Raw genomic sequence first — 13681 nt, forward strand, 5'->3', positions numbered from 1 at the left:
ATAAATATAAATATAAATATAAATATAAATATAAATATAAATATAAATATAAATATAAATATAAATATAAATATAAATATAAATATAAATATAAATATAAATTAAATATCTAACAGAATATAAAATTAAATATCTAACTGAAGACATTACACAGATGGACTCCTACTTTAATCTATAAGAAGAGCAAACTGGGAAAGAGTTACAGGAAAAAGACCCTTATGTGAAAAGATTGCACATGAAATCCTGAGGATCTGTCTTTTTTCCTTACCTCTACCCTTTAATTTTTTTCTGAAAGAAATAATACCACTGTAGTTAGTGGCTTGGGACCCAGAAGATACCCAGAAATATTAGATACCCAGAAAATATCACAAAAAATATATTTTTTTTCTGAAAAACTGTGTTTTCCTATATAGGAAGTGTTCTGTTGATCAGTGCAAGTATAAGGCTGAAAGAAGGCCCATATAAACAGTTTACGAAACTGAATATAAGAAGATGTGCAAAAGCTAGAAACAGATCCCAGGACCTATTCCCACATTCATAAAAGAATAGAATGATCCTTCTTTTTAGAGGTGTATATATAATCTGTATATTAATTAATACATTAAATTGATTAAAAACCATATATATTTTAAATGCACTGACTAGAAATATTACTGGAATGGATTTAAATTTAGTTCTTAATTTTTTAACATTTTGTGCAAATAATCAAGTAGTCAAATTGTCTACTTACTTGTTGTCTGGTCTCTCTCCTGTCGGTAGGTCTTACTTCACCTCCTCACAGGGGTATTTTAATTTACCTGATAGAGAAGGATTCTGGCTGCACATGTGTACACACTTCTTGTATATCCATTCTGTGACTTTTCTGCACTACAAACTGGGTAAGACTTTTCTGAATATTGTTGGTTTTGTTGGGTTTTTTTGGGTGTTGCAGCTCTGACATAGAATAGTTTATATATTTGGGGAACAGTTTTTTTCAGTGCTCTTGTCTTCTCAAGTGAAGGACTCAGCACCCTCTGGTCATCTGCTGTGTAATTCAGTGGAACTCAATTTCCACTTATACCACTGTTTCTTGCATGTTTGGTATTGCAATTGAATGTAAAAATCAATTAAACACCAGCATGTAAAAGATTTCATTGAAAACCATTTCAGCACTACTTTAAAAAATAGATAAAAATTTTGATTTTAGAAAATTTGCTTGAACCACCAAGGGATCAGATTCTGATAACAAATATGGTAAGTTTCTTCTCTGAAGCACAACCTGATTTGTGAGCCCACATGTCCATTTCTGATGTGGAGAGTGCCCCAATGAAGACATTTGGAATTTAAGCAGTATGAAGCATTATAATAAAATTAAGATGACAAAGAGGTCCTGTGGTACACTGGCTCCTGGGACATCAACAGTATTTTTACTGCTGTTGATTCCAGTGGAGCACAGAGATCTGCCCAGTGGGCTATTCTTGTGGTTGGTCTGAACATGATGGTTATTGAGGTAGAGTTATAGAAAAAAGTTCTATGGACATGTGGGTTTGCTCAACTGTTTTAATATATATATTAATTTATATTAATATATATATTTATATAAATATAAATTTATATAATATATTTAATATATTTATATAATATATTTAATATATTTATTTAATATATTTAATATATTTATTTAATATATTTAATTATTTAATATATTTAATTATTTAAGTTTGCCAGTCTGTGCCCTGTCACATTTTCTTTGCCTAGTATCTCAAAAGAGGAGTTTTTTAAAATAAAAAATATTTTATCAAATTGGAAATATTTTCCATTCCTCTATAGAGAATTCTCCAGAGCTCTCTGGCACAGTGTTACCTTGTAGTTTTTAAGGTTGCTGCATTTTACTTTGTGGTCTGTTGTGTGTTTTGCTTTGAATCCATTTTTGCCCCCTGTTCTCCTCCCTAATCCCCTCCCTTCCCCAGTTGCTAAATTTCCCAAGCCCTTCCCTAACCTCCTCCCTTCCAAGCTGCCAATCCTCCCTATCCCTACCCCTTTCTCCAGAGAGTTCTGTGTCTTTTTGCCCTCAACACCCCGTTTGTTATTTTGATTACTTCCCTTCCCTGTTTTCCCTGATAGGTTCATAAGCTATTTGCGCCGCGTTATACTCCTCCCTTACCATATCCTCATTGGCTCACTTTCCTACACCCCTCCTCCTAAGCTGCTGTATAAAAACTTCTGTTCACCCCTCTCCAGTCTCATCTGGGAGCCCAGGAATAAATCCATCTTGTTCTGCCCCAAGACCCGTGCCTGTCGCTGTGTAGGATTTGCTGATAACTGGGAATTGCAGAGCTCACAGGGGGACGGTCGCGCCCCTGCCACAGCTGCCCAGTGCTGCAACAGTGGTCAGAAATTTGTGGAAAAATATTTGTACATAAACCTCACAAAAAATCCTCTCACAAATGTTATCTGCTAGAAATTCAAAGTTAGAAAGTAGGAAAAAAATATTGTCTTGTACAGAGAAATTTTCATATGAATGTTTAGGCATGCATATCTCAGCCTCAGGGCTTGGACTGAAGCTTTTAATAATCCAAGTGGTGAATATTAAATTTGAATTCTTATGACCACCGATGATTAAATGAGGCAGAAAGTAATTCAACCACACCCTTTAAAGCTGTACTTGTCCACAAATACACTTTTAAAATGTCAAATGGTGGTGTGGTGGGGGAGAAATTATTATAGATTAGTAAATGTAATACACTGGCTACATGTTTATGTAATAGGCATCTGTCTGTAAGGGATGTTTCAAACCTTCTTGCTGAAATGTAGGTAGGAAAGTAATTAAATGCAAACTAAAGGATCCAGCTGTGGTATTGCTAGATAGAAACAAAAAATATGTGGCTATCTACTTCATGTATAATTTAAGATAAAATCCAAAGAAAATACTAAAATAAAATATATATTTAAGAGTTTTTTAAGGGTTGTTTGGTTGTTTGGGGTTTTGGTTTTGTTTGTTGTTTTGTGCTTTTTTTTTAATTGGATGGTTATTTATTTTAAATAGTGGCACCTCATTCAAAGATTTGCCATAATTTTTATAATATATCTGATCCTATTCTTTTAAAATAAGCAATTTTTTCCTCTTTTTCACAAAAATACTTGTAATCAAGCTGAGAAAACATTTCAAATTCCAGGTATGGTGAAGAAACAGTCACATTTTTGTTTGTTTTTTTCTTGATAATTCGTGGCAGTCTTCTTTAAAGGTTTTGGGCCAAGTCTATCATCATTATACTCACCCAGTATGGTTTATTTGACTAATCCAGTTTTAATTTGTACTTTCAAGCTGTGAATAATGCATGAATTGTTTGTTCCATATGCACAAAGCCACACAGGTTTTTAAGTCACAGAATGATTGTCCATTACTTTGACTCTAGAAATTCTGAATACAAGGAAAAAAAAAATTCTGTTCTACATTACTGGCTGCAAGATTTGTTCTCATATTTATTTTACAATTACTATTTCTGGTATGAAAGAGTATTTCCAAACTTTTAGCCTGAATGTCAATTTTTTTTTTTTTTTTTTTTTGGCGTAGGACTTATTGACAAGATTCAGAAAGTTTTAATTGCTGGAAAGAAGGGGAAAAACACATGCAAAAATAGTTTTTTCTACTGCTTTCTACTGCATTTTTTGCAAGTGAATTTTAATTTGCAAGGGATTTTTTATTTGTTTATTTTTTTTCTCGCTTTAACACCTAATTCCATTTTAGTTGGGTAAGTGACTGAAGATTTTGCCATTAACTAGTTCATTAGACATTTATGTCTAAGGCCAAAGGCAAGTCCAGCCTAGAAAAACACCTGTAACTCTTTTCTCACTATGAATTAGACCCTGAAGAGGCTTAGAGAGATGTAAACTTTGTATTTCTTTTCAGAGTCTATTAATTTATAGCTATCAAATGCTCGTGATGGTGCTTTCAAGTCTCTACAGGATAAAGTAAGCAAATTATTTCGGTGGCAATAATTTAGGATTATATGAGCTACATCACAAAAAGATCTCTTCATTATTACTACTTTGCATGTCCCCTTCCATAGAGTCAGGAGGAAGACCAGCTCTTGAAAGCCATGTATGATTTTACAGGCTTTTGTCCAGTCGACAGTCTACCCCTTCTTTTGTATGTTTTGAATCATCTTCTCAGGAATGAGCTCTCTTTCTTTAATCATGACCACGAATGCTGCAGCCCCTGTGTTTGGCTGCATTGAAAGATATTATTTATTTTTGTGTCATATACATAAAGAATTATCTTGTCACTGTCATCTGTTGTCTTCCCACTATTTACCACCTTCCCAGGCTTTGTGTCATCAGTAAAGTCCAGAATTAATGATTTCACATTTTCATCAATACCATATTAAATAGCAACTAATATCTGAGCTCCGACAAAAACATATTTGGTAAAAATTTGTATTCACAGTTGCTTTTTTATATTTAGCAGTTAAATCAAGTGAACCACAATGATATTCTGTGTTTGATTAGTATATTTTATTCCTGTATTTCAGAGGATTACTCTGTAACAAGTCCAAAGATTATTAATTATATTTAAAAAAAAGCCCTAGAAATATGAAACATTTTAAGAATATTAGTTTGACAAGATCTACTCTTCATAAACCCGTGTTGGTTGACATACTACTCTCTTTCAACATCTCATTAATTTTGTCTTTGTCTCATGCTAGGCATTCCATTCTTTTTTCCTTAGGAATAGTATGAGCTCAAAAAGTTCAGGACTATTTAAATCAGAAGATTTATCCTTCCTCAGATGTTTGTACAATGTTACATTTCTTTCCATATTCTTCTTTTTTCCTGATTTTCTAAGACTTACAAAACTAAATGCAAGTTAAATTGTTTTTATATTAAAATATATTGTTTGGCATCTGCTTTCATGTGCTACATTATTCTTGAAAGAAAAATTAAATTCCTTGCCATATGATAAAAATAGAGTATTTAGGTTTTCCTGGCAATATAAACCAGAAACATTTGTTGGCTATTTCTGTAAATTTTAAGTAAATCTATCCATTTCATCTGGTATAGACTAGTGCTACGTATGTGCTTGCAATTTCCTAAACTACTTTAAAACTAATAAATGCTTTCTATCACTAAATTCTGTACTTGTGCTCATTGCCTCCTTCAGCATGTCCCACTTCCCTGTTTTCTAACTCAGTCCTTTCTAGATGTTTTACAACTGGTGCTTTTCTCACATTTCATGAGCACAGTCTACAACAGATTAAAAGAATATTTTTTTCCCCTTACCTCACAAGAATCTTTCCAGCAACTGTGTCGACTATTTGGATGAAATTAATTTCCTAGGAGATTGCAGGTGTACATATTTTCTTCAGAAATTTTCTGGGTCCTGTAATTCATCTATTGCTGTAGTTGCTTGCATGAAGCAGCATTGCTTGTGTCAATATTAGATTTTTAAAAAGCTTTCTATGAATCATCAGGTTGTTTCTGCTGAAAAATAACAAAATATGTAATTTCTGTTTTGTTTTAATTTCTTTTAAAAGGATTATTGTATTTGGAAAATTTTGTGTTTTTGAAAGAAAAAGGTACATCTATAATGGGAAATATAAGCCAAACAGTTAATGTAGCAGGTTCCCAGAAATGTCCATATATCTTCTCATTTTTTTCAGTATTTTTGACCATCTATGACTACTCAAGCTTTAATACAAGCAGATTTATCATGCACCCATGGTTTTGGTAACTGAAACCTCCATGATATTCAACTGTCATTGAAATTTAGACATAGAGTACAACAGAACCTTCTTTTACAAGCGACTATGGAGGACTAGAAGACAAAAATAGTACTTTATTAATATTTATGAACATTTTACTTTGTGTTGTGTATTTGAGACTTTTCAGTTACATTTGGAATGAAGACCTCCAGAAGGAACACTGTGGTTTCCTGCTGCAGTTTTATGGCTCTTCTGTTTCTGGGCATTCCTCTCTGTTAAGCTGTCATTAATAAAAGCCACAAAAAAAAGTAAAAGATACTTGCAAATTACACTGGAAAAAATTTTCTTATTTTAAAGCAGAGAACTCAACACAGACAACTTTGGTGAGAGTTGGACAATGTGATAAAGGTTAGGAAAGGATGTCCAAACAATATGGGTAGAAATGTTGGCATTCATTTCCAGTAGAAGTAAATTACTGACAGCTTTTACTCATGCTGCGTCAGGGAATACTCAGAGCCCTGATTTTTTCAGAGCCCAGTTACACATTCCTTATGTGTAATGCCTGTAATGTGATCAGTAAACTCAAACTTTGAAAATTAATGAAAATAGAAAAAAGATGTCAGAATTGCAAAAGACACAAAATTTTCTTCCTATTTTCAAAAAATAAATGAAGTTCATATTTTTATTAATTTTGAATTTTCCTAGGTTTTGCTTAAGATAGCTTTTTTTTAGTGCATTATCTTTGAAATCTAAGGATTCTTATTTCTTTTTTTTTCTTAAACTGATGAAGAAAATCTGTGAAACTGTAATAGCAGCAGTGCATCCTTTCTGTCCCATTTGGTAGAAAACAGATCCATCATGTACACCAAGCCACACCAAGCCAACATAGTGGACTGATTCTACGAAAGGCACTACAATCTTTCTTCTATGAATTGCCACCCTCCAATCTTTCTTTATTTGCAAATATTTTTCAATGGGTTTCTACAACAAACTTTTTATGATTAACTAGGTTTCAATTGTTATGACAGATATCTATAGAGAGTGAAAATTTTCAAGGCAGTTGTAAAGCATTAAAAGCCAAAAGCTGTATTAAAAAAAAAGACGTCAGTGCATTTTACATTTTTTCAAATTTCAGATTTTCTTCCCTGTCAGTCTCTTATTGCTATTAATTCCTGAATTTTGGTTTTTTCTCTTACCTTAAACTGGATAAGGAGAATGTCCCATCAGTGCTCATCATAATCTATAAGAACATCAAGTATATTTTTCCATTATAATAAATATAATCTCTTTTATACATGTATGACATGTGAGAGATTCTTATGCAACATGCATAAAACTAGATCATTGGGTAGATTTATAATTTATAAATACAAGATGAAAAGAACACCATGCAAGTAAAATTCTACTGTAAAGGGCCCTTCATTGTTCCCAAAGAATCCAATTTGTCTGGCAACAGGAGGAATACAATATGTTCTGTATTTAAACTCTACCACGCCATTCGTGGAAACACTATTTTGGCCATAGTTAAGGACATTCTTGTCTGATCTTCCTTTCTCTTCAGGCCTTTCTGTGCATTACATTATGCACAGAAAATGAACATTATCACCATCTGTTGGCTGTTTGGTGATGTATACAGAATGAGGTAGCAACTCAGTTTGGAAAAGCAGGTGCCTGTGTTTAAAGAAAATGACAAAAACTCAGAGCACTAACTGCAGTACAGTTAGAGGAAATGCCAAGGTTTGGACTGATTGTACAAATTAACTACCTCTTTCATCAAGACCAAAACTAGGATATCCAGGCTACAGGATTTTTGAAACCCTGGGTTGGGTGGACAAGGGGACAGAGGAAAAAAAACACATGACATGAAGCTGAATATTTATATGAATTTCAGACACTAAATAAAAACTTTAGAATTAAATGGAATATACTTACCCTTTAAATGTATGGCGCTATTTAAATACTAATAATAGAATTAACCCATGATAAGAAAGTTTAAAAAAAAAAATATTTTTAATGGTGGCTAAATGAAGCAAAATCTAGTTCTATAGGTATAATTGCATTAATTTTTATAAATAAAACTAAACTAAATCTATTCAATGTCATCTAGATCTGGAATTCAAAAAGGAAGGAACTGAGGAAAAGGAAGCTGAAGGTTTAAAGAGAAGCCTATCAAGCACAGTTCATTTGCTAGTTTGTATTGAAGAAATAATAGAGATTAGAAAAATCTGGATTATATTCTTTATAGAACTGCAAAAAATTATACTTTAGATTGAAGTACACTTTTGGATAGTTAATAAAAAACCCTAGAAATCAAGAATTAAAAAATCAATTTCAATCTAAAATTTGTTTTTATAGAATAGTGAAGTACAAAAGATTAACTGAAGTGCATAAAATTGATGCCATAAGATTAAAATCATTAAGTATTGTCCTACCTAAGGATTTCTGAAATTTATAATTTTTCCCACAGTGCCTTGTAAACTATTTGCGTTTGCTTTCAAATATGCAAAATTCACTTAAAAGGCGATGTTACACCATTCCCAGTTGTTACACTCATCACATTTCTCCCTCCCTAATCCTCTTCTCTGAATTAAAGAGAAGAAGAAAGAAGAGAAAGAAAAATCTGCTGAACACTAATTATTTAACCTTACCTCCTACCTACTTTCTCTCTTTATTCTGAGGTTTCTTAAGGGCTATAATGAGCTGTCCCCACACAAACAGGCCAAATTAGTGGATAATTACTGCTGGGTCTGTGAATGTTCTCACTCCTCCTTTCTTACAGTTTCACAACATTACCAGAATGGTCTGTCACCTCCCTACCAATTAGGCACAATTACTACTTTATAACATTAGTGGTGGCAGACTTATTACCTTGGAGAATATGTAAAAGTAAAGGAGAGAGGGCAGTGAATCAGGCCCAAGAGATCATAACTTGTATAATTCTAACTTTACTTTTATTTTGTAAGACAAAAGCTTTATACACAGATAAATTGGAAGCAAGAAATTGTTGTGGGTTTGGATGTTTTTAAAATTATTTTTTATTGTTTTTAATTGGGTTTTTCAGACAACCAGATCATCATCACCTTTTATTCTCCCAGGTTTCCCAGGTGGTGGTGCTAATGCTCGAATTTGTTGCTTCTTTTCCTAAAAAGATATATTTTGCTGACTGAAAAATAGAAGTTTTCCTGTCTTTTTTCTGGCTAAAGTAGATACATTAAGTATGTCATGTCAAAAGCACTTCCACTGACCTTGGACTGCACCAAAACATTTCCTTCAAAACTGTATTTAAACAAGGGAGGTCAGTATAAACCCACCTTAAATGCTCAGAAAAGTCTAACTAATTTCTAATCTTTTATAAACAATACTACAAAAGTAGTTCATTTCTGCCTTTCTTGAAAAAGAAAGAAACCCAACCAAATCACCAACACATCCTCAAAAATCATGCCCTGTGATTGCTTTCTCTAATGGACAAAACCAGAAAATTATTAATACTGTCTTTTTAACAAGGTAAATTTATGAGAGTGAGATGACTCTCAGAGATTTAAGGTTAGATTTAATGCTTTGAAGGAATAATCCTAATTTATTTGCTTTAAAAAATCTTTCATACATCTATTTCTCTTCTCCTCTAAGAGCTTCCAGATTCCTCTGATCCTTGCAGTGGTAATTATAGAATACTTCCTAACAAATGCCAGAGGAATTATAATGTTTTGGATGCCAAGAATTGGGCAGACTAATTTAAACTCATTATGGAAAATGTAGCAAAACTCTAAAACAGAGCAAACCTTTTCTATGTAGGGGAAATTATCTTACAGTAAATTATCATATTCAGTAATTAATACAATCCTATAAACCTGCTGTTAGTTTACAGAATCTTATCTATCTTTTTCATGGAATGGACTCCTTTTTTTTTCCCAGAATAAATTGTTAATTATAAAGAGTCATAGCTGAATATGAGTAGCATTGTCATACTCCTCTCATTCATTTAAGGAGTGTTACTGTGCGGAGAGGGCATCCTCAAGATACCTGTTAAACATTTTGCTAGTACACTGTTCCTCAGCACTGAAATTGCAAAGGGTCTGTGAGAGCTGCCATGACTTACTATGCAAACTGAGCAGAGAGAAACAGTGCAAAATTAATCTGCTGTGCCGATTTTTAAGCTTGCTAATTGTTATTTTCGTTATAGGTATATTTCAGATACCAGTGCCACTTATGGAAACTACTGACCCAGTTGGAGGAAAAATTGGGCAGAGTAAAAGATAGATGGAGAATATGATATTCTTTTCAAGGAAACTTTTAATAATATTTACATGGCATATTTTTTCATCTGTGTGCACCAAGTGTCAAAGTATCTCAGAGCTAGTAGAAAATTTGTGGATTTATGTGCTTATGCCCAGAATAGCTTATTGTTTGTCTACTTGCCTCCAGGTTTAGGTGTTAATGAAGGGAAATATCCCAAAGTATTTTTACATTAAAAGACCATACTGATTCAATTGTTTTAAATACCAGTTCTTTTTTGTCACTCTGGCAAAATGTTAAAAATTAGAGCCTAGCAATATTCTAACTATCCTTGGAAAGCAGATACAAAGTTCCTTTGAGTGGGTAAATAGAACACCCTGCGAATTCTTTAGGTGGTTTCTCTTCAACTTTACCTCCCACTGACGAATGCATATTTACCCACACCATGCTAGTTCTTGTAATGCAAATAAGTGTATATGCAGGAGAGGATTTGTATGACCCTGATAAAAGCAGCCACATCATTTCAGCTACACAAGGATATTACTTAATGATTCAGCATCAAAAATTAAACTCCTGAAGGACTGTGCAACTCTGCAGCAAATGATAGGCTTAAGAAGAAAGCAGAAAATTAGATAATCAAAGTTACAACTTATTTCAGCTGTATGTCTTTAAAGATTTACAACTGAAGTTATGCAAGTAGATAATTTTGCTGATGGTTTGTAGGGACTTTCAAGAAGAGTTATAGAACTTACACTTTTCCAGTGTTCTCCAGGGCTCTAGTTTCTCCAAAGCTACTATTTTAATGGCCGAAAGGATGAATAATAGCCCAAGGTTATAGTAGCCTCCAGACCTAGATATTACAAAGTCTAGATTTTTGGATTTTTGTCAGAACTTTGTACCATCTGATCTACCAAACCTTCAAGATCATCATACAAATGCACAATTTATGATTTACATTTCAGTCCTTTTCATTGCTCTATCAGTCACTAGTGTATGGTAAAAATGATTTGGGAAAAAGGATTAACTAAAAAGAAAAAGAGAGGACAATTTTAGGACATTTTCAAGTATTTCCACACACATTGCCTGTTTAATTTTTGCTATTACTTGAGCAGGAACAAGAGATTAATTCACAAGACACTTTGGAAAGTGAGCATTGTAAAATCTTGCACTGAGAATCCTACAGAGTCCCATCTAACAGCACTGTTCCACCACTTTTGTGATCTCATGTTTATGATCAGATTTTTAGGGTATATTATCAGGTTGAATTTTCACAAAGTTAAAAATGCAATAGGAATAAAATATGAACTATTTAGAATGAGGTCTATTTAGAATAAGGGGTCTGACTTATAGTTTCTCCACCTGAATGGAAAACAATAGTTATCAATGAATCTCACCTGCTTCAGAGCATATTCCTAAAATTTTCTGATCTATTATTTAAAAAATTTCAAACTAGAAATGTTTTAAAAATCTTCTTGTGAGATCTTAAAAGTACACAGACTTCTACAAAGATTCAGAATTAATCAAACACATGATAATATTTATGGAGTAATTATATTTATGGTCAGCAACAAAAAATGATCAAATTTGGAAAGTTACTGATAAAAATTTAAATGGAGGAATAATATTGTTTTTTCTTTTCTACTTTTAGCACGTTGATGTCTTGGTATTTGTTACAGTATGGGAAATAACTTATTATTCTACTCAATTAACTTATTTTCTACAGAAGTATCCAAAATTTAAAATTTGGTCTACAAATCCTGTATGTCTTGGTACGGTGGGTTATGTTACTGTCATTTAAGATTCATCAGATAATCCAGCAGGGCATCCACCAGATAACTTTTGAGATTGGTAGTAAACAATACTTTTCCATAAATAAATTGGATGGCTCTTTTATTACAGTTACTGGCATCTTTAGACAAATTGCTGCTAGAATTAAAGTGGCTAATGGCAGATATATCCTGTAGCTTATGTCTGCATAAGGAGAAACTGCAGCAACCAGTTTAGAAGCTGCATTAAATACATTCAACCTCTTGGTACATGTATGAACATGTTATTATTACCATTCAAGAAGGGCATCCTGGTTGGGTATGTTAGTAAGAAATTACAACCCAGGTACTCCTACAGGTGTCAAAAATATCTAGATATGGTTATTGACAAGAGGCCATTCTGGAACCATAAAAGGATGGGTTTTTTTACTCTTGGGTTCTTTTTCATAATCCTCTCAATAGATACAGGACAGTTATCTCAGCAAAGAATCTTGGTGGAAATAAGCTCTCCGAAGTTTTTAACTTTGCCTTTCTTGACAGTAGCCAGAGAAGACCAAGACTGTCCAATGCTTGTCTCAGCTAATTAATCTTACTGCTCAAATGGAGCATAGCTTGGACTTTACAAGTTGTTTATACATGAGTGGATTTTATAACATTAAAAGCAAAACCAAAAAGGCTGTGTTTAACCAAAAAGGCTGTGTTGGATTTAACCAAAAGTCTCATGTCTATTTGCCATACAATAACGTAAGTTAGCGCAGAACTCATGAAATTCAAGTGAAATTCTCTTGTCAAAAAAGATGTCACTGTATTTGCAAATAATTTACCAGGAAATGTGTAGCTGCACATTATCAAAGAATAGAAGAAATATTCAGTTGCTTGTGTGTATAGTCCCACTTTGTTTATAAACCAAATCAGTTTCTAGTGCTATCATACGGTCCCCTTTTATATATATTAAAAATTTCTACAGTTTCTGAATTTAAAAAGAAAATTAAAGTGCTGTTTCCTTATATATGTTTGTATATATTTTTAATGCAACCTAAAAATACATTACTGATTTAAGAGCATAGTGGTCCCTAGAAAGCTTTGCAGGGCTAATTGAGAAATTCACATATAAATTTACTTTATTGTCAAATAAATAATAATTTAATATTTTTACACAAATTACTTCTGTTTTTAATTTTGAAAATGACAAAGAAGTCAAAAATGTAGGCAACAATTCACAATTTCCAGAAAGATGAAACAGGTGATCAAGTTTCTTCTTTTTAAATTTTCAGCACCATATGCCTTTAGTAAAGGCAATAAAAACTAGTGATAAAAGTGGTATGTATATCTTAAAACTAAATTGGCTAATTTACACTATACAACTTTTAAGGCAATGGTTACTCTTTAGATATCACTTACCGGTCCACAGAGAAAACTAAAATTCCGCAGCGACAGCTGGCGTGCGACATTCCCCCTGTGAGCTCTGCTGCTCCCAATTATCGATGGGCTGGCGCAGGAGCAGAGGAATGACGACACCAGTCTCGAGGTAGAACCAGGGTGTTTTATTGGATGGATGACAGCAGGACCCCAAAAACATGATCCTAAGAATGCAAGACCCTGCGCTTAGGGCGGATTCAGAGGTTTTATACAACAATTTAGGGGGAGTGGTATAGGACAACTAACCAATGAGGGCACAGCAGAGAAGGATCCTAAGGCCGGACTAACATTCTACAAACCTATTAGGGATAACAGGGGAGGGGAATAATACAAAATTACAAATGGGGTATTGAGTGCTACAATATAGACAAAGAACATTCCGGAGAAAGGGGTAGGGAGAGGAAGGATTGACAACTTGGGAGGGGAGGAGATTACTGGGCAAACAATAACTTACAGCAAAACACACCACAATAAATACCCAGTTTTAGGTTTTGCCAGATCTCTGCTCCCTGCTCCTCACTCTTTTGTACTGCCTCCTGTGCATTCCTTCATGGGTGCTGGCACAGACACTACTCCAGAACA

At 33.4% G+C, this 13681-nt stretch overlaps 1 long non-coding RNA gene across 4 annotated transcripts in view; it reads right to left on the reverse strand.

The window, feature by feature from the left end:
* The window catches only part of LOC140681768 (uncharacterized), a 70929-nt gene extending 57582 nt beyond the window's left edge, over positions 1-13347 (reverse strand). For 2 of the 4 annotated variants that reach the window (XR_012052940.1, XR_012052939.1), the window contains exons 1-2: positions 13082-13342; positions 6878-6921 (exon numbers count right to left, since the gene is read on the reverse strand). This is a non-coding gene — a long non-coding RNA (uncharacterized lncRNA). Of the gene's footprint in view, positions 1-5259; positions 5461-6877; positions 6922-13081 lie in introns of all 4 variants that reach the window. The other 2 variants (XR_012052941.1, XR_012052942.1) reach the window with 2 other exon arrangements.
* Positions 13348-13681: the final 334 nt, after the last annotated feature.

Source organism: Taeniopygia guttata, chromosome Z, assembly GCF_048771995.1.
Source record: "Taeniopygia guttata chromosome Z, bTaeGut7.mat, whole genome shotgun sequence".
Taxonomy (NCBI): Eukaryota; Metazoa; Chordata; class Aves; order Passeriformes; family Estrildidae; genus Taeniopygia; species Taeniopygia guttata.